General features: G+C 48.4%; 1 long non-coding RNA gene and 1 pseudogene across 1 annotated transcript in view; one reads left to right on the top strand and one right to left on the bottom strand.

Moving 5' to 3' along the window:
• Positions 1–6076: 6076 nt before the first annotated feature.
• The window catches only part of LOC139585552 (uncharacterized), a 46022-nt gene continuing 24955 nt past the window's right edge, over positions 6077–27143 (top strand). The window contains exon 1 of the long non-coding RNA XR_011677117.1: positions 6077–6226. This is a non-coding gene — a long non-coding RNA (uncharacterized lncRNA). The remainder of the gene's footprint in view (positions 6227–27143) is intronic.
• LOC139585556 (uncharacterized) lies at positions 21457–23119 on the bottom strand (annotated as a pseudogene).

The raw sequence follows: 27143 nt of genomic DNA, 5'->3' as shown, positions 1-27143 counted from the left end.
ATTCCATTCAAACATGGGATTCTGGTCAGTGCCACCTTCTTCCTCTGAATCCTAACAGCGCCTTCGAGGCGGGAAGAAGTTCATTTCTTCTGATAAGAGGGCAATAAATTCTTTTTCTCTGAATGATTTAGGTGTCCTGGGGCTGCTATCTCGCTGCAAGTCCTTTCTTTAAAGAAAGTCTCTTACCAAGCATAGTTTCTATTTTAATATTTTGTAATAACTAAAAACTGTATTTAACCCACTTCTTAAGAGAATTAATACAGCATTAGTTTCTAACACAAGATGTATAATATTCATTTTCATATTTGCGAAAACCCAATCACAAAATATGCACTTTTCACAATTATAATCCCACTTACTTCCAGTCTCTCCCAGCATGGTCCCAGCTGCCGCCAGCATGGTTCCAGTTGCTTCCTCAATCAACTCAGTGAGTCCCAGTATGATGCCATTTGCTCCCAGTGGCTCCCAGTCAGGCCCAGTATGGGGGATGCTGTGCAGGGTGTGCTCACTGTGACACTCAGTCACTCCCAGTATTAGTCCAGTCACTCCCGGTATGATCCAGAGATGAGCCCAGTGTGCTCCCAGTCTCTGCCAGAATAAACCAGTTTTGCGCTACATGGTTCCAGTTGCTCTCTTTCACCCTCACTTTCCTTCCAGTCGCTCCCAGTATATCCCAGTGTACCCCAGTTATCTCTAGCATCTTTCCAGTTCCTTCCAGTATGATCCCATTTGCTCCCAAGCACTCCCAGTCAGCCTCAGTGTAGTGGCACTCACTGCCAGTATGATCCCAGTCACCTCCAGCCATGATCCCAGTTCATCCCCGTGTAAGCCCAGCAGTTTCCAATCACCCCCAGTATGCACCCAGTTCCTTTCAGTTGGTCCTAGTATGTTCCCAGTTGCTCACAGTGACTCCCAGTCACTCCCAGTATATCCCATTTGCCCCTAACATGGTCTCAGTTGCCCCCTGCAGGCTCCTACTCACTCCCAGTACAATCCCAGTATGATCCCAGTATGATCCCACTCTCCATTAGTGCAATCACAGTGTGCCCTGGCATGGCAGTATGATCCCAGTATGATGTCAGTACAAGCCCAGTACAGTCCCAGTCACTCCCAGTATGATCCCAGTATGATGTCAGTACAAGCCCAGTACAGCCCCAGTCACTCCCAGTACGGTCCCAGTGCAGCCCAGTCCCTGGCAGTGCTGCCGCTGCTGGGATCCCCCAGCCCTGTGTGCGTTCCCCCCTGGCGGATGTGCCGGGAGGAGCCCCAAGGGCTGGCAGTGGCCAGGCAGGGTCCCCAGCAAGGCCCAGTTTGGATGTGCAGCCCCCAGTTTGCCCAGTTTGCCTCTCCTTTGGCCCGGGCCGGGTTCCCCCCGCCCGCAGCGGCTGGGAGCAGCCGAGAGCCCCGCGCTGCCCATCCCGACCCGTCCCGGCTCCATCCCCGCTCCTGCCGTGGGCTGCGAGGGCTGCGGGAACGGGCACCGAGGGTGTGGCTGCTGCTGGAGGAGGAGGAGGCAGGGAAGGGCAGGGATGAAGGGGGAAAAGGAGGTGGGGCTAGGGGGGAGGAGCAGGGGGAGGAGGGATGGAAGAGGAGGAACAAAAGCGGATCAAGGCTGAACTGAGGGAACCACGCCTTCGATTCCTGCCTGAATTCGCAGCCCCCACCTGTGGGATCATCGCCCCCCCCATGGCTCCGGTGAGCGGGGAGGGGGAGCTCGGCCCAGATATCCAGAGGGTCCCTGGATTGGGTTTTTGGGGGGATTTTGGAGAATGAAGAAGTCCAAGGCTGAGCGGAAAAGGCCCCTTGGGGGGACATCGGGGGGTGGCGGTGGCGGCTGCCAGCAGAGGCAGCCTGGAGGAGCAGAGCCCTGTGTGGCCCAGGAGGCCAAAGTGGGGAGCCCAGAGAGGGGGGAGCGCCGCCATTGGTGGGAGCCTCAAGAGCCTGGAGAGGGGCAGGGGGGACTCCTTGGAGCCGCTGCAGCCCAGAGCAGAGAAGGAGGGGAGAAGGGAGCCTGGGAGCCCAAACAGCCCCGGCATCCCGAAATGGGGAGAGCAAAGTGGGGGGAGCTTTTGGGATTGCTGGGACTGCCAGCAGCCTGGGCAGGGCGGGCACCGAGGAGAAGGGGGATCCCCAATCCAAGCGTGACCCCCAGTAGCTGGGACAGGGTGGAACCCCCGAACACCAGAGGGGAGGGACCAGGGACAGGGAACTCCTGGGTGGCTTTTTCAGGGCTGAATCTTGGTGTTTGGGAGGTTTTTCTGGAGCCCAGATGGCCGCTGACTTGTAGAGATGGACTCGGGCAGAGGAACCATCAAACTCAACGTGCTCATCCCTTGTTTTCCCCAAACCAGGATTTCCCATTGCCAACACTTGGGAGGCTGCAAGGAAGAGGAAGATTCCCTGGGTCACTGAGGCAGGTGAGGGGGAAATCAGTGTCTGTTGAATGCTTAAAATCACAGGGTTTTGGAAAAGCTTCAAAAGACAAGCCTCAGAGACAGTAGAACTGATTAGAGCTTTGCAGTAAGATTGGTCAGCAGAAAAGTTATATAAGTAGAAAGTAGGGAGAAATAGAACAATGGTCTGTGCATTAACACTTATCTAGAATAACTCCCGAACCTGCAGAAAAGTGTATCTAGAAAGATATTAGGAAGTTCCAAGCTTAATAATGGAGCTCTGTGCATTGTGTTTTAAGGCTTACAAGCAGGTATTGTATTTGAAATAAGGGAGCATTGTTTTAACCGTCAATGTGCTTATAGTGCTTGGATAGAACTACTGTCAGTATGGCTTTGCTTTGCGTGATTGGTCAAAAACCTTTTAAAGTAAGTTTTAACATGAAGTTCTTTGTCTGCTACCTGTGATGTGAGCTACTGGCATCTTCCCATTGTCATAACCAAGTAATGAGACAGATGCTGGGAAATAAAACAGCTCAAGACACGTTCCTAGCAGTCCCGTCCTGTTTGTGATTTGTGCACAGCCCCGAGCTGGCGATGAGTGCCCCTTTCCCCCCTGTGCTGCTCCATCTCCCAGCCCAGCAGGGCCCCCGGCTGCAGCTCAGCCCTGGGGGGATCTCCTTGCCCTTGCCTGTGGCACGGAGGCAAATCCCATGCTGTCCTTGTCCTTCCTCCCCCAGAGCAGGAGCTGAGCATGGAGAGCAGGGAGGACAAATGCCCGCGGCAGAACCTGGTGGCAGAGGCCGTTTTGAGCGGCTCCACGGTGCAGGAAGCCAACGGGGAGGAAAAGGCCCGGAGCTGCCGCACGAGGAGGGGCTGCAAACGCAGATGGCGGGGATGTGAGGGGGAAAGAGCCAGCCTGGGCCAGGAAGGCGGCCAGAGATGGAGCCAGAGCTCGAAGCTGGTGCTCCATGAGCAGTTCCATGATGGGGAGAAGCCTCACACGTGCGTGGAGATTGGGAAGAGCTTCAGGTGGAACTGCGACCTGATTGTGCACCAGAGGATCCACACTGGGGAACGGCCCTACGAGTGTGGGGAGTGTGGGAAGAGATTCAGACCAGCTCCCATCTCCTCCTGCACTATCGGATTCACAGAGAGGAGAGGCCCTTCCAGTGCCCTGACTGTGGGAAGGGATTCAAGCACAACTCCACCCTCATCACACACCGGCGCACCCACACAGGGGAGAGGCCCTACGAGTGTCCCCAGTGTGGGAAGAGCTTCTCCAGCAGCTCTAACTTGACCCAACACCAACGGAGGCACCGGTAAGGGAAGCCCTGCGAGTGCCCCGCGTGTGGGCAGAGCTTTGTGTGCTGCTCCAGCTCCATCCCCCACTGGAGGAGGCACTTTGGGCACAGCCCTGGTCACGCACATTCCCTGTGATCCATGTTGGGAACACACCTGGCTGCTTAGCCCTTTGGTTTGGCCTTAATTTTCCTCTGCTTCACCTTCATCCTTGAAAAACTCTCCAAACTGGGTTAGATGAAGGAAATTGATCGAATATATCTGCAGTTCCATAATTTCTCAGTTGTTTTAGAGGAAATTTAGGATTTGGGGACACGTTCTGTGTGGAATGCTGCTGTTGCTAAGAGGCAGGAATTTGATCTCATCCTTCTTGTGTTGCTAAGAACTCCTCCCCTGACCCAAACCCCAACTCCACCCTTGGGATACCCTATAAAAACCCCACCGCCCTGCCTTTGCCCTGTCTTTGGGGGGTAAGAAATGGATTCCCAGAGGATCAGCCATTTTCCCACTGGATTCCCAAAATTTCAGCTTTTCTTCTCCTTCTCCTTCTCCTTCTCCTTCTCCTTCTCCTTCTCCTTCTCCTTCTTCTTCTTCTTCTTCTTTTCTTCTTCTTCTTCTTCGTCTTCTAAGGGAGGAGGTTTACATTTTCCATTTCAGTAGAGGCTCCTGAAATGGGGAGACACTCCCAAAGACGGGACATGTAAAATAGTTCCTGAAATATGTAGATGAGTTTGTCGATATGCATGAGGGTCTATGAATATGCAACAGACTGATGGAATTAAAACCAGATTAATTAAGGGGTGTCCCCGGAAATAACTCGGAGGTCTCAGTGGCCATAACAACCTTTGCTGGATGGTCCTTGTCTCCCATGACATCAGCCTGTTGCATATTCATAGACTTTTTGCATATCCATAAACTATTTTACATATTCCAGGAGCAAAATTGGCTTCATCCTGTTTGGGGGTCCCACCCCCCTTCCAGCTCAATTTAGGGTGTCCCATCCCCTTCTCAGCTCAATTTGGGGGTCCCACCCCCCTCTTTTCCCCTCTCTCCTTCCCCTTTCCAATCGTTCCCCCAGTCCCCTCCCCTGTGTTTGGTTTTGGGGGCTCCAGGCCCCTCCTGCTCCGTTTTGGGGTCCCGACCCCGTTTTGGATTAATTTGGGGCCCCCAGCCCATCCTCAGGGTCACCTTCCCCCGGTCCCCAAATTCCGCTCCTCGCAACTGATGAGTCATCAGCGAGACACGCTCTGATTGGCTGGAAATTACCCCGCGCAGTCTCTGATTATTGAACGCAGTGAGAGGCCTTGACTGTGCCTGGCAAGTGATGAGTCAGAGTCGGGCCGGGCGCGGATTCGCTGAAAATCGCTGAGCGGGGCCGGTGCTCTGAGTTTCTGCCCAGCAATTAGATCGTCATCAGTACTGCGCGTTCTGATTGGTCAGGATCTGTTATGGCGTGGGGACGGGAGGAACTGGGCTTACTTGGGGTTTATTTGGGTTTATTTAGGGTTTGTTTGGGGTTTATTTATGGTATTTATGGACTATTTGGGGTTTATCTTGGGTTTTACTTGGTTTATTTCTATTTATTTGGGGTTCTTTGGAATTATTTTGGGTTATTTGGGTTAATTTGGGCTTATTTGGAATTATTTGAGGTTCTTGGGGTTTATGTTGGTGTATATGTTTTTTTTTTAGCTGTACTTGAAATCATTTTGGGGTTTTTATTTTAATTTGAGGGGAGTTTTTTTTTTTTGTTTTTTGGGGTTATTTGGATTTGTTTAGGGTTATTTGGCAGACTTTTAGGTATTGTTTGGGGTTTTTTAGGGTTATTTGGGGTTTATTTCGAGTGTTTTGGGGTTATTTGGGTTATTTGGGGTCATGTGGCGTCAAAAAATCAGGGAATGTTTCTCCTTCAAAAAACGGGAATTTTTCCTTAATAATCTGAGAGGTTTTCCCCAGAAAACCGGGAATGTTCTCTTAAAAATCCCGGACTTTTCCCAGCCAATAGCGGACGCCCCGCCCCAAACCATCCAATCACCTCCCCTCAGGAACACCGGCCTCCCCGTGCGCCAATCCAACCAATCACCGCACACCTCCCGTCAGATACGCCCGCCTCTGATGTGCCGAACCAACCAATCACCGCAGGTCTCCCCTCAGTAATGCCCGCCTCTCTCGAGCTGAACTAACCAATCATCGCCCACCTCTCCTCAGCAAAGCCCGCCTCTCCTGCCCCTCTCCTGTCAATCACCACGCCCTCTATGAAAAAAACCAATCACCGGGCGTCTTTCCATTGCAACTCCTGCCCTCCCCGTGCCGCTCCAGCCAATCAGAGCCGAGCCTGAAGCGGCGCCCCCTGACCCCGGGGCCGGGCATGGAGCGGGCGCCCCCCTTCCACCTCCTCCGCCCCCCGGGACCCCCTCGGGGACCCCCGGGAGCCACCCCGGGCTCGGGCGGGTCCTGCGGGAGGCGCTGGAGAGAGCAGGGGAGGCGCTGGGAGAGGACGGGGGGCTCCGGGAGCTGCTGAGGAGGCGCAGGAACAGGTGAGGGGTCCTGGAGGGGTCGTGAGGGGAATTTGGGGAGGGGTCTTGAGGACGTTTGGAGGGATTTGGGGAGGGTCTGGGGGGAACTTGAGGGGGTTTTAGCGGGGTCTGGAGGTGCTGGGGGGGCTTTGGGGGGGAATTTGGGGAGGGTTCTTCGGGGGGTGTCACGATCTGTCCTAACAGACGGGTTTCGTGATGATTTGTGGATTTGATCTCAGGGTGCAAAAAGAACCAACACGGTACAAGGGGGTTTGCAATGATAATCGAAACAAATGCACCTTTATTGAATGACCACTGCAAAATGTGAGAGAGGGATTAAGGGAGAGAAAAAGATAGAGGAAGAGAGAGACAAAAGAGAGAGAGAGAGAAAGAGGGGGATAGAGCTACCAAACATAGAGACGAAGTCCTTTGGTCCAGTCCAGTCGAGGATCCGCCTGTTATGTCGGGGAGATCTTGAAATCTCTGGCTAACTCAGAGGTTTTTATTATGATAACTCTATTGGAAATTGTGAGGGAGGGGGGAAAACAGATACAATAAAGAATAGATGTAACAGGTAGTCCATGTTCTCAGCAGTAAATGAGAGCCATTGTCTTCTTGGTCCAGCGGTCACAACCTGCAGGCAAACATCTCGCTTTGGTCAGCTTGCCTCCCCCACACACCTGCCCCGGGCTGGGGGTTTCAGTGCCAGTCCTTGGAAGGAGCAGAGGGGCCTTTTCACATGGGGGTTTCATGTCTCGGTCTTTGATGGAGAGGTTCCTTACATCTCAGTCTGTCTGTCACAGTGGTTGTAAAACAGGTGAGGGTCTTCTGTGGGGGACCACCCAGAACTCAGGAGAATCCAGCCAGGCCGAGAGGTGGGACAGCTCCCAAGGCTGTTGTTGCAAAAAGGGCACGGTGCTTCCTTCTTCTTCTCATTGGGCTCAGTGTAGCATACAGCAAACAACACCTGTGAAAACAATAACCTAACATTGTGCTCTCAGGTCTCGAAGCCTTTGGCTTGTGTAACTTTCTCCTACAAAGCCCGAGATTTTCAGTGGTCCCCAATGACGACCGTGAGGCAGATGAGGGATATTTCAGACAGACTCTTACACGACCCCGTGACTCACAATTGTCTTGAAGGGATCGTCATCAGCAGGGCTCTGGAGTGTCGCTGATAGGTCTTCATGACTCGCTGTACGTTGGTAGTAGAACCCGGAAAAATAGGGACAGCATGACAGAGAGAGAGAGAGAGAAAGGAGGAAAAGAAAGGATAGGAAGAAGAGGGAAAAAAAAAAGAGAGACAATAAACAAACATAATTAATATTGATCACAACAGTATCAATTTTATAACTATTTTCAAATGGTTAATTAATTAAAATAGTATTATTTTTATAACCATTCTCAAATGGTCAAAACAAATCACAAATATCAAAAGCAAAAGCAATAAACAAATCATAATATAAGCACTAACTTTAAAATGATTTTCTAAACCAATTCACTAAAAATCAAAAGTAATTCCCACAAAATCATAAATGGAAATTAGGATTATTCCAAAACACATATGCTTCATTCATAATTGCCTTGTGTCAAAGTCTTGGGGATGTTCACAGTGCATGGGACATCAGCCAAGTTGTTTGCATTAACTATAGATGTCAATCTTGTCAGCTGTTTCATGCTCCAATTCATAACGAATGGGACTGCTGATAAAATAAAACCAAGCAGAATTGGTATCAAAAGGATAACAATGGGATGACACAGACTGCTCAGGACACCCGTGGCAGTAGGAGACCACCTAAAAGAGTATCCCACCCCCTGTGCTCGGCATCTTTCTCCACCCTTTCCATGACACGGGGTATCTGTCTGACATTGTGATGAACAGTCACCAGGGCTTTCTGTGCGTTTTTCTCAATCTTCTCAAGGATTTCAACTAAGTCTCAATGGAGCAGCAGTTGTCTTACCAAAGTGAGATCCATCCCAATAGGAGTAGGCATCAGTTTGTGAATCAGTGTGTAGTTGGATTGCAATAGGTAGTGAGAGGTAACTGGAGCTTCATAAAAGAAATCACATCCTGTAATCTTGGTAAAGTTACAAGCACAAAAATTTGAATAATTTTTAGTATCTACTACAACATTCTCTACAAATACAAAATCACAAGCAGGTCTGAAGCATGCACATCTATTGCCTATATATATAAGGACTGTTTCAGAAGTCTCATTAGGATGAATTTCAAAATGACAGATATTTTGCTCTGTGTCTAAACAAATGTCTTGAGCTATGATTGCATTGCTTTCACAGATGAACCCTTGTTGTTCTCGGACAAGACAAGATTCTAAATTAACATTTTGCCATTTCTCACCAATTTGACGGGCCCATTCCCAATGCTCATAAGGATAGAGAACAGCTCCATCATGATTCAGCCCTAATGCAATCATAGGAAATATCAAATGCACTGAGGCATTACATATGGTTAACACAAAAGCCATGGCTATGTTTGTAATGGGATTGTAAGTAAAATTCACCAGGTTCCACCAGGATTGGAATTCTCTTTCAAAATCAGTGGCACTGTCCCAAATTATTTTCCCAATTTCAGTAGGAAAAGTGCCTTCTTCACCTTCTCTTATCATTGAGGCAGCAACTGACTGCATCCACAATTGTGCCTGGATACAGCTGAGAGCCAAAGAAATGTTGTTTTGTGTAGCACCGAGTGTATCAATTACCAATTTGTGGTCATTTACATTTACCTTTTCCCAATTTGGCAAAATGTTTGATAGCAGCCACTGGTGTGTTCCTAAAGCCAATGACTGCAGTGGTTGTTGTAATTTGGTCAAATCTCTAGTTGTAGCAGCCAATTTTATTCATTAATACTTCTGAATCAATACTCTTTAGAATTCCCAATCCTGTTCCCACAACACCAGTTATGTCTCTTAGCGTCTGTCTTTTAAAAGAGTTCCGCTTTTGCAACCAGGTCATCCAACCCTCAAAGGAAGTTTGCAAAAAAGGTGAACAGGCCGGCTGAATTTCTGAGACATTACTTTGCATCAGCAATTTGACTTGTTTAAGAGAACCATGCTGGATTGAACAGTATTTGTTGTTGTCCTGTTTTCCTAATTATATCTGGTCCATTTTCAAAAATTCTTGGGCTAAGCATAAGCGGTGGTTGGGCTGGAGTGGTGGTGGTGTAAATTGTAACAAGTTGGGCTATAGCATTTACTATAAACTTAAAATGTAGGCCCTACAGGCCTACATTTTTTGGACCAAAGACAAACCACTTCTATGGTTTGTGCCAATGTAAAATTGTGCCAACAATCCTGTAAGCTTGGGTGCGTACAAACCTTTTCATGCTTATTTGTTTGATCTGTCAAAACACCGATTGAGGTTGCGTTACTAAGGGTAGTTCCATTAATCATTCGGATCCTATACTAATTTTTTTCCCCACTATCCCTTGAAGCTGCCAGGTTTTTTGGTTTTCCCATTCCTGCCTAGTGTATATCTGATTTTCATGCATAATGACAGTTGATAGGTTTAAATCCCTCACGTTTCCTGTGGATCTGGAAAAATGAACAAAAGCCTGGGACCAAGGCCATTCAGTATCAAGTTGACTAAGGGTGCTCTCAGTCCTTTCTACCCACTGGGGTGTGACTACTGTACTCAGTGTGGACTTTGTTATAGCATTTATCTTAAGTTTGTAAACTAGGCCTTTTAAAATTAATGGATTTGTCAAGTTATTTTGCCAACGGCGTGTCACATAAGTTGGTTTGGCTAAAGTAAAATTATGCCAGCAGTCAGTTGATTAATTTCTACAATCCTTTGTAATTGCATTGTTGGTTCTGGGGCCTAAAGTGTAGTTACCAACATACTCCTGCCAGCAGCACAGAGTGAGGGGAATTTGTTTGGTACACTCCCACTTTGTCGTAGGACACAGTTCTGTTGTAGGGATGTGCAAATAGTTTTTTCCATCTGGTTCTAAAAAATTTCCAGCACCTGCAATGGAGGTGGCTTTCTCATAGAGAGATCCTTCCACTTTTCTGCACGCTACCACAATCGACTCACCAATTGTTCCAGTTAGGGCTCTAGTCCAGTCCTTCTGATCCCATCCCCACTCACTTGGGCGATATATCTCAGAGTCATGCAGCACTATAGGCTCTAGGTTCAGGTGGTGACCCTTGGGATATGATCCTAGAACATTAGTGTGATGGATGGTAGCTTCAGACGACGACCACTCAGCAGGATTCTGTCCACGGAATTGTGGTAGGATGCAGAAAAGTATCACCAGTGTTATCATGGTTCAGATGATCCTCATGTCCCTCAGGGTTCTTCTGTAAAAGTAAACACAACAGAATCCTGCCACTAAGGGACAGAAAAAGTTAGAATGATGGAATTATCCAGTGTGTATTTATCCAATGCTCTCTCCCTAGAGCATCAGAGGCTACCCATGCATGTTTATTCAGAGGGGTTTTTAGCACTAGTGGTAGTTCCCCTACAGTAGGGAGGTCCACCAGAACAGGTTGTCCAGGGTAATATGCTGGAATCTTGAAATCAGCTGGTCTCCCTAGAGAGGCAATTATGCTTGGAGCTATGGGGAAAAAAACAGTGATTTTGGGACACCCATTTACCCCCCCATCTGTCATTCACACTTTTCACAGCTTCCCATAACCGAACATCCCAATTTCCCTCCTCTGGTTTCAAAAGTCATTTCAAAAGACCATTGGTCCTTTCCACGATCCCGTTAGCTTGAGGGTAGTAAGGGGTGTGAAAAGTCCATTTAATTCCTTCATTTTTTGCCTAATCCTGTACAATTCTAGCAGTGAAGTGGGACCCATTATCAGATTGAATTTCCTGTGGTTTTGGGAAAATTCCAAACCATCCCTGCAATGCTTTAACAGTATTATCTCCTGTAGGTCTTTTAAAAGCATTGGCCTGGACCATCCCAGATACAATTTCTACTCCTACTAGCACAAAGTGTTTAACTCCTGACTTCTTAAAGGGTCCAATATAGTCTACCTGCCACGCGTCCCATAAGCCTTTACCCTTTCTGAAATGCAGAGGGTCATCTTCCAAAGGATGTCTCTCCAGTCTCCAGTCTGCGATTGCTCACAGGTTGATACGCATGTTTTACACCTTTCCTTGGTGACAGGCCAACGCTGGGCAAGAGCTTCCTTGTACAAATCTTTCACACCTGTGTGCTGTCTTTTTACATGCAGCTATTCTAATAGTTTGTGGGAACTCAGCACATCGCTCCCAATGTCCAGAGATGCCAGGAGAACCCTTGGGGGGTCTCGGAAATCCTGGAATGTTGCCAAGAGTGCTTGGTGGCTTGATTTTGATCCATCCACAGAAGTGACAGCAGTTTGAGCACATGAGAATCACTTTAGAGTGAAGGGTGTAAAAGGGACACATTTATAGGGTGAAATATAAACTTTAAGGTTTTTGGTACAGGGGGGTTATGGAGACAAGATGGAGGGATCAGGGCGTGTCTCGTCCTTCTTCTTTCTTCTTCTTGTCTTCCATCTCCTGTGGTGATGTTGGCACTTGGGGATTGGTTTATGGTGAAGATGTACTTGCCAACATGGGTGAAAAGTATTGGAAAATAAAAGTAAATATCATGTACGTAGATTTTAGTATAAAAAGACATGACCGCCCCGTGGGTGGTCACGAGTGCCCTTGGCTGCCTTGCAGATCAGACCTCTGTTGGGCAGACAGAAAATTTTGTAGATAAGAAACAATAAACAATCTGAAGATCGAAAAGCTGAAGAGTCCAGACTCGTCCTTTGAAGTGCGTGCCACCCAAGAACCACCCTACCTGTGTCCGGGCAGAGACAGACAGCCAGACCCGACATTTGGCGTCCCTGGGTGGGCACCCGGTGGGTGATCCGGGGGGCTACCCGGCGGCGACCGGCGACCCAGCAGCATCCGGCGGGCACTCGCTGAGCCACGGTGAGCTCTGGTGTGCACCTCTTGCACAGGGGCAGCCTTGAAGTGCCGAGTGGGCAGCTCCCGAGCTGGACTCATTCCCAGGAGAGCACTGATAACTCCTCGGGAAAGCAGCCAGAAAGCAGCCAGGAGAGTCTGAAGACGCAGCAGCCACTGAGAACATTGCACTCCACTTCGGCCGAAGAAAGTTCGTAGCAGAACAGCCCGGGTTGGAATCGGAAAGGCGCCTCCGAATCCATCTCCGTGTAATCTGCGGGCAGTGACCAGGAGCCTTCGGACTGCTCTGACGACAAATTCGGTAAGAAGGTCAAGAATTAAGAACATGGGGATACACTTTCCCAGGAACAAATAGAGATTCTGTCCGACCTACAGGGCGTGGCAGACACACACACTAAGGGGATCCCAAAGAAAAAACTTAGTTATTGTTGTGGGTGCAGTGTAATTACCTGTACTCAGAGACACGTTTGTTATTTGAAGTAGGTTTTTGGCAAGAAGTTAATAGACACCTATATTTTTTAGCCACCAATGATGATAAGACAGCCTTGAAATTGCGGTCTTCAGCAAGAATTATGTTAGAGGCGACCTCGACTCAATTTAGAGGGTCAGCCAGGCAACAACTTGTTGCGAGTCCCACAGGGGCAGAGGGAGGAGAGCAAGGTTTGAAATGGAGATTGGCTCTGATCCCGATTGGCCCGGGGGAAAAAGTGCCCGAGAAAGGGGGACAAGGAAAAAGTCATTGCCTTCAGTCCCACCATCCCGAAGACCCAAGGAAACCCCAAAGCGTCCTGAGACCCCGGAGAGTGCAGGGGCTTCAGGCTCCGACTGAGGCACAGATGATACCATTCCACTCCCTGATGAAATGAGGTTTTCTCCCAGCGATATCAAGGAGACAGGTCGCTCTTTAGGAGCATACCGCCCCGATTCGCAGGAGTCAGAGGGAGAGGAGGTGGCAAAAGTGGCGGAGTTGGGGAGGGGGGTTCAAAGGGAACAAGAGGGAAGGAGGGATGCGCTCTCTCGCGGCAGGCGCGGCGGCGCGGCGGCGGCGGCTGGCGGGAGGGGCACGGAAGCGATGGGGGACACGGGTTCTGGTGTGGCTTTTGCGAGCGCAGCGTCAAGGGCGGCGGCAGCCTTGGCTGGCGCGGTGCCAAAAGTGTGTGCGATGAGCAAGGCTCGCGGGAGAGCTGGGGAGGGCTATCAAACCGACGCGGCAGCGTCAGACACGGGTAGAAAGGGCGGGGCGGCTGCAGGGCTCCAGCAGGCTACTGTGGGGGGACGCAGGGGACGTCTGGTGGTGACGTCAGACCCGGAATCTGGACGCGGAGATCGGCTCGAAACGCGGCGCGACAGGGGATACCGGCAGGGGGAGGGCCGCGCGCATCGGCGGGGGGTGTGGATACAGCGTCAGAGGAGGAGGAGAGAGGGACAGGAACAGACAATAGGGAGGAGACTTCGGAGGTGGAGTGGGACGGAGACATAGTGGGACGGAGTCAGTACAGGGGAGGCAGGGAGCGTTCCGGAAGGCGCGCGTGCGCGGGAGGTGCGTGTGGAGCGAGGACGGGGGCAGGTCCGATCCCCTGTGACGTCTCGGGCAAAGAGGAGGGGCCACGCTTGGGGTTCGACATCCCAGGGCTCCACCCCCTCTCCGGTCCCAATGCCTTTAGCCTCAATCCCTATGGTTCAAACCTCTTCCACTCAAAAGAAACATTCAAGTATTCAACCCTCAATGCCAGCTCAGTCAACAGCCATGCAAACTCGGTCTCAAGCATGATTGCAAGCGTTGCAGTCTGACAAGCAGAAACCGATCGAGTTCGTGTCGTCATCACGGTCGTCCAGGCAGGCGACAGCGCCACCTCGTGGAGGGATGACCACACTGCAGGACATGTCGGACCTGCTCGACAGCGCCACCACATCACCTGCTGGCCAAACTGCGACAATGCAACATTTTTTTCCAACGATCTATAAAAAGAAAACCACATTAAAGAAAACAAAAACAACAACACAACAAAAGGATAATTTTCCATCAACTTCAGGATCATATGAAGTTGAAGACAGCTCAGATGAAGCACAGCCTCAAGGAGAAGAAATGATACACATTACAGCAAGAGAGGGAATTCCAGCATTCCAGCTTTCAGCAGCGGAAGCAGCAAGAAATCTTCTGCAGTCTTTTGATGCAGTAAAAAGAACACGTTCAAGAGAACCTCAAGTTTCTTTTTCATATTTAGGAGCAAGACCAAAAACCTCAAGTCAAAGAACATGGAGCGAAGGATCACCAAGAGCCTCCACGATTCCATTGTGCAGGCAATGGCCAATGGAGTTTCCAGAGGAGGAAGAAGAACGACCGATAGAAGCAATAGACTGGAAGGAAATTAGAAATGAATTATCAAAAGAAAAGGGTCTGATCAGAGGATCAGGAGACATAATAATGCCAGTGACATATGATGCACAAGGTCAAAATCCAAGGTGGGAAAGGTTGGGTCATGAAGTGATCAAAGACTTATCAAAGGCCATTCAGAACAACGGTCTGAATTCACAATTCTTCAAACAGCTCCTGAAGGGGACATTCAATACGTGTGATTTCATGCCATTTGACATTCAATGTCTTGTGTCAATGATTCTTAAAGGGTCCTTTCAAACTAATCACTTGGGGCAAGGGTTTCTCTTGTGTTTCCACAGGGCGAGGTCTGAAGTGGGTGTCAGCGCGACACGTGAAGCCATTTCGGACAAGAGAGCAAGAGAGCACTGATCCCAGAAGCAGAGAAACGAGCACGCAGACGGAGGAAGAAACTCAAGTTGTGAACAATGACTCAGAAGAGGGACAAAAAGAATAAAAACTTTGGGGGTTTTTCCTTTGTGGCTTTGAGTGAGAGCATGACAATGATTTTTCATAAGGATGAAGTCATGAGCTTCATGATGCTCATGCTTTCATCTGTTGCTTTAAGCAATGGAGCAAATTTACCCATCAATCAACCAAAACAAAATGTTTGGGAAACTTTAGCCCAGGCAGCGAACTTAGAAAGTATCTGCCTGACACATTCGAAACCAGGGAAACCATTCACAGCATGCATGGTTGGGTTGCCAGTGGCCAAATGGCCAATTCCAGGACACTCTCCAATGGAGATTTCGCAGGTCATCAAAGATCCTGTGAATGAATGGTGTGCTTGGACACATCTTTTACCTGTGGCTTCTACCGAACCACAGGAATTGGAAATTTTCGGGTCCACAACAATGGAACTATGCATGAAATTCGAAATTTCGGATGTGTCAAGGACTAACAAAAGCGTTGATGTCACTCCAAATCGCAAGTTTTATAGAAACGCGTCAGCTTGGTGCAATCACACCGAGACAACAGCCAAAGGATCAATCCAGGTCCCAGTGCAATTGCCACGTGGGTTGTTTTTAATTTGTGGGGACAGAATTTGGCACGGCATTCCTGCAAATGCCAAGGGAGGTCCATGCAGCATTGGGAGGATTTCAATGTTATCACCAGATTTGAAAGTACTGAAAAAGCAAAAACATAAAGAGAAAAGGTCCTTGAAACATTACAGTGCAAACTGTGATGATGAAGTATACACCTGGGACAAGGCAAGGAGAATTGCGGCAGCAATTTTCTCACCTCAGACAGCGTCGGGGGTGGCCTTGACTCAACTGGACCACATGGGTTGTTGGTTGAGCAAGCATGCTCAATCAGTCTCTCTCGCTTTGAGTGATATGTTAAAAGACATAAGTAGTGTGAGAGAGGCAACTCTTCAAAATAGGGCAGCAATCGATTATCTATTGCTTGCTCATGGACATGGATGTGAAGAGTTTGAGGGAATGTGCTGCATGAATCTCTTGGATCATTCAAGATCAATTCATGAAAGTATTTAAAAAATGAAAGACAGTATAAAGAAACTCGGCAAAATCACTGGGTCATGGATTGATGATGTGGCGGGATTTTTTGATCTTTCTCCCTTATGGAGAGGGTTTTTAAAAATGGGATTTTATATTCTAATAATACTCTTAGTCCTCATGCTCATCGTTGCATGCATCTTTTTATGTGTGCGACGTGTCATGAGTCAAGTTGCCAAAGAAGTCTTCTTGGTGCAAAGAGAAGGGGGAGATGTGGGAACTCAGCACATCGCTCCCAATGTCCAGAGATGCCAGGAGAACCCTTGGGGGTCTCGGAAATCCTGGAATGTTTCCAAGAGTGCTTGGTGGCTTGATTTTGATCCATCCACAGAAGTGACAGCAGTTTAAGGACATGAGAATCACTTTAGAGTGAAGGGTGTAAAAGGGACACATTTATAGGGTGAAATATAAACTTTAAGGTTTTTGGTACAGGGGGGTTATGGAGACAAGATGGGGGGATCAGGGCGTGTCTCGTCCTTCTTTCTTCTTCTTGTCTTCCATCTCCTGTGGTGATGTTGGCACTTGGGGATTGGTTTATGGTGAAGGTGTACTTGCTAATATGGGTGAAAAGTATTGGAAAATAAAAGTAAATATCATGTACGTAGATTTTAGTATAAAAAGACATGACCGCCCCGTGGGTGGTCACGAGTGCCCTTGGCTGCCTTGCAGATCAGACCTCTGTTGGGCAGACAGAAAATTTTGTAGATAAGAAACAATAAACAATCTGAAGATCGAAAAGCTGAAGAGTCCAGACTCGTCCTTTGAAGTGCGTGCCACCCAAGAACCACCCTACCCATGTCGGGGCAGAGACAGACAGCCGAACCCGACAATAGTTGATCCCAGTCCTCTGTAATTTGTTCTTTTTCAGGGGACTTAGTCTTGCTAAATCATCAGCTTTATTGTTCCACTCTCCTGCTGGATTTCCATCTGTCTGGTGAAAGGCTGCCCACCCCAACAAAGTTCCCTTGGCTTGTGATGTTGAAAATGTCTTGCCACTTTTCCTTTTGCCATACTGGAATTCTGTTAACTTCCCAATCATTTTGCTGCCAAAAAGGAAGCCACTCAGTACATCCTTTATACACAGCATAGGAGTCCGTGTAGATGCAGACAGGAGAGGTATTCTGTACCTCATGTTGGAAAGCACTCCAAACAGCTCTCAGCTCCCCAACCTGAGCACTGCCTTCTCCCTTGGTAATGATTCGTTCACCAGAGGAAATGTGGAGGGCTGCTGCCCTGTATCTCCACACCTTCCCCTCCTGTTTAGCAGAGGCATCAGGGAACCAAGAATTTGCTGATCGTTTGGTGGAGAAAGGAGGGGATGTTTTAATTACAGAGGCAGGTTTGTCATGGCTGCTGCCCAAATTCTCAGTTTCTTGGATCGCTAAATTTTTTACAGCTCCTTCTGTTATTGAGAAAATGTTACAGTAATGTTCAATCTGAGCATACCAGTTTGCAACTGAGGCCCTTTGGGCCATCCTGTCGGCGGGGGTGGGGGGGTCCCAGTAGTGACTGTCTTAATAACTTTGAAAGGGCCTCTCAAGACAACTGGTTGTTGTTGTGCAATCTTTTCCACTTCTATGAGAGCTAAGCTAACCACAAACAATCCTTTTTCCCAGGTAGTGTATCTTTTCTCAGCATCTTTGAAACCACAGGAATAGAAACCAACAGGCCTCCTCGGTGTTGCCACCACTTGGGGCGTGGCGTCCCGGGTCAAGGACGGCTCGGTGGCAGCACCTTTGCCACACAGACCAAGTACACGCACTCACCAATGTGGTGGATGGTTAAATGGTAACTATTTCTAACTGGTTTTTAATAAACAATGCTAACTTCTTTGAAATATAAGGTCCAAGATCAATAATAGGGCCTAATAAGGTAGAACCAAGGGCAATCAGTCATAAGGGCTGACTGAACCATGACTTAGGATATCTTTGCAGGACTTCCTCAGTTTTTTGGCTAATAATTGTTAACACAGTTGACTATTTGAAATCACACATTTACCACAGCACTGAACTATCCGCCCAGAGTCTGCGACAGCTGACCTTAAAAGAAGAGTGATGTTGAGAACTCATGTCTGGATTCACGTTTACTCATGTCCGGATTCACGTTTCTCCAAAACTCCCTTTGAACCTTTTGACGCAGAAAAACTCTGGGCTGATTGGCGATCATTCCATTCAAGTAGAGCCAGAACCTGGCCAGAGTTGGAACTCTACTTGATGGATACCACTTAAAACAAGACTTTCAAAAACATTTATGTGAACCATGACTGATAACATTTTTGTTGAGCTTTTTTCCCCCAGTCCTTCTCTGCGCCGGCCTCTCCTTTAGTTTGGTCACTGAGTTTTTCACGACCCCGGTATGGTCTGCCATCAGGCTGCTTGATGATTCGTCACAGCCTTTAGGAAGCAGGGTATACGGGCCATGGGGGCGTCTGAGGATTCAGTCCTGCAAAACAAGCTTTACAAATTTCATTAGTTTTTGCCCTGAAGATCCAGTTTTATCGACTTAAGCAGGCACCATTTAATTTTACTATTTTTCTTGACGGCTGTGTACCCTCGCCCTGTGAGTACCAGCCTCCAACCCGTTTCCCATTCTCCTAACTAATTTTTAATCATGACTTGTGGGCCTTCCTCTAGTGCCCGGGTGGCCCAGTGCCTCTGGGCAGGACTTTTTGTTTTGTCTCCCCTGGGGAACTGATTTAAAGCCAGCAGGGCGGTTGCTAGGATGCGCGCTTGATCTTTTGGCCGGATGGAATTGGTAAAACCCTCTGTCAGGCTTCGACCTTGCCCCTTTGTCTTAGCATTGGGCCGCTCCCTCCCTCTAGGCTTGCCCTGCCTCCTGCTGGGGGAGGCCAGTGCCTTGTAATGAGATTTCCAACCCCATGCTTCAAGCGGCGTCAGCTCCCCCTCCGTGTCTTTTCCTTCCTTTTTGCCTGCGCGTGTCTGCGCTGTCCTGCAGACCTTCTCCGTCTCTGCCGATCACGCCCGTGTCCGCATCCCCCCCTTCTGGCGCCCACCACCCCGTGGCGCGTAAGGCGGAGGCCCCGCCCAGGCTCCCTCGGACTCTGAGTCAATGGCAGCGCCCCACGCCTCCGAGTTAATGGCGGTGCCCCGCGCGTCCGAGTCAATGGCAGTACCCCGCGCCTCTGAGGCAATGGCAGCACCCCATGTCTCTAAGTTAACGGCTGCGCTCTGCACCTCTGAGCTAACGCCTGCACCTCACGCTTCCTCTAGCAGCCCGTCCCAAATGACCGCTTTTTCCCCTCAGCCAGCGTGCCTGAGCTTGGGAGCTGCGAAGAGCGTCGCCGCGGCTGTAAATCCCCACACTCGGCAGACTCACGATCACCCGCAGTCTGTGCGGCCGCCCCCACACCCTGCCGGGGCCCTGCCTGCAAACAGTCCTGTGTGGTTTTCCACATTTCCTGCTCCTGCTGAACTTTTCACAGAGCCTGCGTGACTCTGCCCCATAATTTAAGATCTCGCCCCGAGCCTGAGGACAAAGCCTCCTCTGCTAGGGCCCCGGTACAACTATCCCACACTTCGAGGTGGAAAATATCCACCAGCTGCCCAATAACCCCAATCTGCAGGAGCCTCAACACTACGAGGATAAAATCTCCTGGCTCGCAGTCTACGCCCCACTGCCTATGAATTTTAAAAATGACCTTTGGGAGGTACTCCATTTTCTCCTTCGCCGGTCCTCGGCGCCAGACTTCCTCCTTTGCCGGTCCTAGGCGCGAGACTTTCCCCTCTCGCCGGTCCTCTGGGAGCGTCCTCCCTGCCGGGGACAGTCCTGCTGCTCCGGCTGCCGTTCACTCGCCCAGGCGGTTCCTGCTTCCCAGATTGTCCCGGGTTTTGGCACCACATGTTGCCGACACTTGGGGCGTGGGGTCCCAGGTCGAGAACGGCTCGGTGGCAGCACCTTTGCCACACGGACCAAGTACACGCACACACCAATGTGGTGGACGGTAAAATGGCCTTGATTAACAGTTGAACCAGGTCATTTATAACAGGGGTTAACGGTAAAAGGTAACAGTAAAAGGGGAGGGGTTCTGCCTGACCGTAACATCGCAATATCTTAACCTCCCACACATCGGACCCTCAGGACCCTGCTGCCGTAGCTGTACTGACAGCCCTGAGGAGCCAAATCCCCATTCCACCTGAAAGGGATCTGTGGGATGGACAGGGTCCAGTGCTTGGTGAGCTGTTGCTTCAAAAAACAGCAATTGCTATGCTTCCTCCTGAGAAAGAGTCCCATCCCATTTCACCCCATTTGCTCAGCAAGTCATGAAGGGGCCTAGCAATTATTGAAAGATCTGGAATGTGTTTTCTCCAGAACACTAATAATCCTAGAGCTTGCAGGAGATCTTTCCTGGATTCAGGCATTTTGATCTGATCTAAAGAGGTTAGGATATCAGGTGGAATACATGTCATACCTCCTTTCCAGCAAATTCCCAAAAACTTCACTTCCTGAGAAGACTTCTGAATTTTCTCTGGGGTCATCTGCAAATCAAGACTTTCTAAGTGAGAGATTATTTTCTGCTGATGTTTCCCTACTACCTCTATTTCACACCCCCCCCCCCCCCCCCCCCACCCCAGAATGTCATCAATGTATTGATAAACAGCTACAGGATCAGGTTTGGGTGTTTTTTCTAATTGCTGGGCTAAAGTAGGGTGGGCCAAAGTGGGGGAGTGTTTGTAGCCTTGGGGAAGCCTAGTGAAATTGTATTGCTGTCCTTTCCATGTGAAGGAAAAACGGTCCATATCTTCTGGCTGTATGGGTATCATAAAAAACATGTCTTTGACATCTATAGTTGCCATGATTGAGTGAGCTTTTTCTTGAATTGATGTCATTAATTCAGCCAAATTTGGGACCGCTGCTGTAAGAGGGTCTGTGTTGGCATTAAGCCTGCAGAAGTCTACTGTCAGCCTCCACTTCTCATTGGGTTTCCAAACCGGCCACACTGGCAAGTTGAAAAGAGAATGGGTATTGACTATTACTCCTTGGTCTCACAAGTCCTGTATAACCAGTTGATGCCCTCTTTGGCACCAGAAGGTAGAGGGTATTGTTTTACATGAGTAATTTTGCTAGACAGTGAGGAGGATGCAGCTTGGAGCAGTCTAATGTTAAGACGTGGCACGCCAAATGACCACAGGAATCCCTCAGAATCTTCCCACTGCCTCCCAGCAATAACATCCATCCCTAATAAATTGTTTGGAATATCCCCAATTTTGACAACTAATTGATTCTCCTCTCCATGGAGCATGAGTTTTACTAAGGCCACATTCATAGATTCTGTAGTTCCTAGGGCATTTAAAGCACAACATGGTTTCTTTGTTGGAACAATTCTACACTTCTGGGCATCCTTTTTGTTAGTGCAGAGATTTGTGCCCCAGTGGCAATCAGAAAGGTTACAAGTGCCTGTTTGAGGCCTGTGATAGCTGTGATCAATATATCTCCTGATTTATGTTTAGTGAGCATTCTCAGATACATCCATGCTCCAGCCCTTTGCTCACCTATAAGGGATGGAGAGCCTAGTTTCTCTGGTTCTGTGTTTGCTTTGGCTCACATCCTAAATTCTGAGGGAGAGGCTGGGAGAGGGTTTCTTTTGGCTCACTGGCTGGATTCTGAGAAGGGAGGGGTGCACTGGGTTGAACTGAAAAATTCGGTTTCTGATAGTGCCAATTAGTTATTATTTTCTGTAATTTATCAAGGGGCAAACCATCCATCACCTCTCTGGGGACCCCCCTTTTAACTTCCAACAACCACCAACGTTGGCAGTTAGAGATCTGTTTTCCCTTCCCTAAATTTTCACCGTGAGGAGCCCCGATAAACCAAACACTGTTTGTTTTTTCTGATTTCTCCTCCAGGGTTTTTACAGGTCCATATCATCTACTGTAATTAATCAAATCTACTGCAACCTCGCTCCATGTCCAAACTTTATGGCTACTGGCAGGTGAATCAGATTGAGAAGCTGGGGGCTGTGAGGGGATGGAGTATGGAGTGAAACCAGGATCAGTAGATCCAGTTTGGTCAGTGGGGTTACCAAGGAATCTATCTAGTCTCTCTATGGGACCCAAGGCCATTATGGTTTTCTGTAAAGTAATTGCTGTAGGTTTAGGAAGCCCTCAAATTAAAGGAGTCATAATTTCAGGCTTTACAGGTAATTGCACTGGTGACTGAAAACCAGGAATCAACCTTTTTCATGAATCATTTGCAGGCAGGTGGCTTTGTGGGCACCTTCCAAAAGCTGGTCGGGGGCACTGACTATAGCTAAAGGGTCTCCCCTTTCCAAAGGATTAATTCCCCTGGCCCAGAAAGGCACACATTGTGTCAGGGACCACATGTCACGCTTATCTCCTGTTGTTAGGAAAACTCCATGTCCCCAGTACCCACTGGCCTCCTGTTCAGTTAATTTAATTTGATCTTCACCAGTGAGGGACACTTGGAAGACATATTCTATCTCCGATTCTTGTGGGAGGCGCTCAAATTCTTTCTTCAGCTTAGCCAATTTGGTAGTGCTGAATGGTATTTGTTTAGTCGTGATATGTGGTTCAAAATCTTCATCATTAATATAATTATATTCTGTTTTAACCAGGGGTCTCAAATGAGGGCAGCAGTTTTCTCCACAGTTTTTTTACTGCCTCTAGTTCCTTATGGGGATAAATCTGTTTAATGTGAGGAGTTTCTTTTCCTCTGCCTGTGTTGAGGAATCAGCATTCAGTGAATTCTTAACATGTTCCTCTCTAAGGGCAGCTCGTAACAGATGGATCTCATTCCTTTCTTCATTTAATTTTTTTTCCAAATTTCAACTAGGTTTTGAAGGGAGTCCATTATAGCTTTTTCCTCACTTCTTCACTTTAAGAGAGTTTTTATAGCTGCTGTGAGACAAGCTCCCAAAACTGAGCAGAGAATAGTTTTATTTTTGCCCAGTTTAAATTTTGTTTCATGTTGTAAAGAACATACTCTATCAATAACATTTTCCAAATTAAATCAGTTACTTTGTGCCCGTTCTTCTCCTCCGGGAGAAGGTTTGGCATTGTGTTTGGCTAGTAGAGCATAAAATTCAGCTTCAACTTTTGCGCTGAGGTTTTCCGTCATTTTGTGAAGGGACCAAAACCATGACAGGGAAGTGTAGACTTAAGGTACACAACCACACAGCCTCTGCTGTGTTTCCCTTGCTTCCCTGGGTGGGTGAAGAGACTAAATGTGCCTGAGAGGTTCTACTCAGTTACTTCAAGTAGTCCCTTCACTTCCCAGACAGTCCAGATTCACACATACACAAAAACAGTTTCCCTTTTTGCACTAAGAGATCTTTTGTGAAATTCTGAAGGCAGAGCCCTCAATTGAGTATGGGGGTGCTTTTCACCTAGGCATGTGCAGTTTGTGGGAAATTTGAGTCACTCCCTTTCCTTTTTAGACAACCACTCACCCCTTTCAGGGTATCGGGCTCGGTGCGGCTGGAGTGAAACATCCTTCCCCTGTTACAGACTACACACAACCCTGCAAACCCCTCTGTCTGTCAGAATCCTGTCCATGATGGCAATTTAATGTCACGATCCGCTCGTACAAGTGGGGTTGTGATGGTTCATTAACTGATCTCAGAGTGCAAAAACAACATGGAGGGGATTTCACTCTTAATCAAAAGAAATGCACCTTTTATTGAGTGCCCACAGCAGAAGCAATAGAAGGATTAGAAAGGAGATAAAGGATAGAGGGAGAGAGAAGAAGACAGGGGTGGGAATAGCTACCAACGGAGAGACAAAATCCTCATGGTCCAGCCAATAGATCCATCTTGTCACGTGGGGGAGAATCTCAAATTCTTTGCATAACTCAGGGGGTTTTTATAGTCATCCACCAAGGGGAGAACAGATAAAAGACAATGGAGAATAAGTCTATTGAAAATGAGTAAGACAGTCCATGTTCCAAAACAGAACAAATCAATCTCAGCAGTGAGCGAGACCCATTGTTTCAGGATTGGTGTCTATGAGAAACCAGTCTTGGTGCAGCAAACACACCTGCAGGCAACACTTGGCAAACATCCCACTTCAGTCAGGCCCGTGCCCCTGTGTTAGAATTTTAAGGGACTCAGTCTCAGTCCTTGGGAGGGGGCTTCCCTTACAGCGCTTGTGAGGCAGATGAGGGATCTTCTATGGGGGGATCACCAGAGTTACCCCAGAAAGTTCATCTGGCCAAGAGGTGGGGAAATTCATGGGCCATTGTGATGAGCAGGGATGGTGAAGCAGGTGTAAGTGTACAGAGCAAGCCGCTCCCTGTCAGCCCCTGCTCAAAGCAGTTGTAACGTGGGGGCACAGCAAGCACAGCTGCAAACAATCACTTGGCGAGCATCCACCCCAACCAGGCCAGAACTCCAGCCAGGGTCCTCAGGGTCTTCCTCTCTGTCCCTGTGACGGTCGTGAGGCAAATGAGGGAAACTTCAGACCATCACTTACAGCAGTTTACTTTATCTCTTCCTCAACAATCCCCCCTCTGGGAGATATCTTCTGTTATTGGGCCCTTGAGTGTCACTGCATGACTGATGAAAAATTCATCATCCCATTGTGAGATGCTCCGGCCAGAGGGAGGAGCCAAGCATTCCTACCTGGATATAATTTGACATTTGGAAGAAGAGAGACAGCCTTTTCCCACTGGATTCCCAGAGGAGCAGCTTTCTTTTCCACTGCATTCCCAGAGGAAGTCCAGGCCCATCTACGCCACCACTGGACCTTCAGAGGAAAACTCCACCCTTCTACAGGATCACTGCTTCAACAGAACCCCACCTGTCACTGCAGGAGCACTGCAGCCTCCATTTAATAGGACTGCTACCACCACTGTGACCCACAGGGTGTCAGGTCATATTCTGACTCTGCCAGTGGGGTTTTTTTGTTTGTACTATTGCATTTGTATTTTTAGTTTTCCTCGTAAATAACTGTTATTCTTATTCCCATATCTTTGCTCGAGAGCTTTTTAATTTCAAAATTATAATAATTCAGAGGGAGGGGGTTTACATTTTCCATTTCACAGGAAGCTCCTGCCTTCCTTAGCAGACACCTGTCTTCAAACCAAGACAGAATGCCATCCATATAATGTAGGATAATGGCATCTGGGAGAGTCCTTTGGATGGGAGATAGGACAAGGGCCATGTACCACTGGCATATATAGGGGAGTTTTTCTCACTTTGGGGGAGGACTCACCGGTGGTACCGCTTCAGAGGTGCCTGTCTGTTCAGGGAGGGGATGGAAAAGGTGAATATGGGAGCATCTTGAGGATGGAGGGGGATGTTGAAAAAGCAGTCTTTGATATCAACGACCACCAGTCTCGAGTCACAAGGAAGCAAGGACGGAGAAGGAAGGCTGCAAGGGACCCATGTCCTCAATGACCTTGTTAATTTTACAAAGGTCATGGAGGAGTGTCCACCTGTCCTTGCCAGGTGTTTTGAGAACAAAGACAGGGGAGTTCCAAGGGCTGTTGGAAGGTACAATGTGGCCCTTGGAGAGCTGCTCCTCCACTAGAAGCTCGAGGGTACGTAATTTCTCTGTTGAGAGGGGCCACAGATCCACCCACGGTGGGGTGTCAGTCTTCCAGGTGATGGTGGGGTGGTGCACTCTGCAGTGGCCCCAAATAGAAATCCCGGGACAGAGGTGGAATATCAAGTCAAGCTCCCTACTGGGACAACAGGTCCCTGGCCCACAGGGTGGTGAGTGCCCTGACTACAAATGGCCTGATGGTGGCAGTTTGGCCCTCCAGTCCCTCTGTTGTGATAATACGCTCGCTCCTCATGGAGATGGCGGCTCCTCCAATCACTGAGGTGACTCCAGTGACAGGAGTCAGCTCCTGGTTCAGGGGCCATTGAGGTTGTGTAATGATAGTAACGTTGGCCCCTGTGTCCACCATCCCTTGTAGGTGGATGTCATTACCTTTATTCAACTGACTGCACTTTATAAGGGGCTTGTCTTGGCCCATGATTTCAACCCAGAATGCCATTGGGTGCTCTGGGATATTGTCTATGCTTAATGGCAATAAAAAGGCTTGGGCGATCACAGTCTCTCTGTGCAGGAAGTGTGGTGGTTTTGTGCAGCAGAAAGTGACTGTGATTTCGTCACTTGGCCCAACAGTTTGTACTTCCACTATAATATGTATTTCATTTGGTCCATGAATACATTACCTATTACCAGCACATCCCTCAGGCCCTCTAGGGGTCCATATTTTCTGGTGGGAATACGATAGAAAGCAGAGTCATCAAATTGTATAGACAAAGCACTCACCAGTTGGTGTCACGTCCTGACCTGAACTTGCTGGAAAGCCTTGGTCACTCTGGTCTGTTGTTCGGAGTATGAAGAGCTCCGCGGGAATTTCCCCACTTTTGGACCTCCAGAATAGTGGGGAGGGTACAGTGAAACAGCTTTCCATTTGCTGTCTTCACACGGGGCCACCCTGCAGTCTGTTGGAAGTTTTTTGGCTGATAATGGTGCTGGTGGTGGTGAGGTTACTGGTGATAACAAAACTGAGAACAGTTGTTAGAATGTCTGTTGCAATCCATACAGTGTGATGAATGGCACCTCTTTGGTGGCTGCTGGTCTTTAGGTATTTTGTATTCTGCACAATCCTTCAAAAAAAGGCCCAGTTCCCCACAATTAAAACATTTTGCAGTGTCTTGGGATGTTAAAAAGGCCCTCTCCCTTAGAGATTGCCCTTGCCACAGTGTGTTCAGTGGAAGATAATTTGTTGCAGGCCTCGTCCATCTGGTTGATTGTAGGTTCTGGGTCTTAATATTGTTTTGCACTCATTGTTTGCCTTTGCCAAGGCCATTTTATTTAGCACTTCCTTCTTGGCCTCTGGGCTTTCTATTTGTCACTCAAGTGCAACTTTAAGTCTGTCTACAAATTTCATGAACATTTCACTTGCCCTTGTTTAATGTTAGTGAAGCTCTGTGTATGTAGGGTGTCGTCGAGAGTGAGGAGCAGGGATGTCTTTGCAGCAGTGGTGATGCCACTGAGTGCAGCTTCTTGTAAGTCCTTTGCTTGGTCTTGTGGCTTCTGGAAGTCACCTTCTCCTGCCATTTATTCAAGGGTTAAATTTGGTTTGTTGGCATCTTTTGAATATGTGTCCGCCAGTGATTTGAGAT

The sequence above is a fragment of the Agelaius tricolor genome, unplaced genomic scaffold, assembly GCF_023055355.1.
Source record: "Agelaius tricolor isolate 1412-34295 unplaced genomic scaffold, bAgeTri1.0.p SCAF_84, whole genome shotgun sequence".
Taxonomy (NCBI): Eukaryota; Metazoa; Chordata; class Aves; order Passeriformes; family Icteridae; genus Agelaius; species Agelaius tricolor.
The sequence above is the reverse complement of the archived record's forward strand: the minus strand, read 5'-3'. Positions and strand labels throughout refer to the sequence as shown.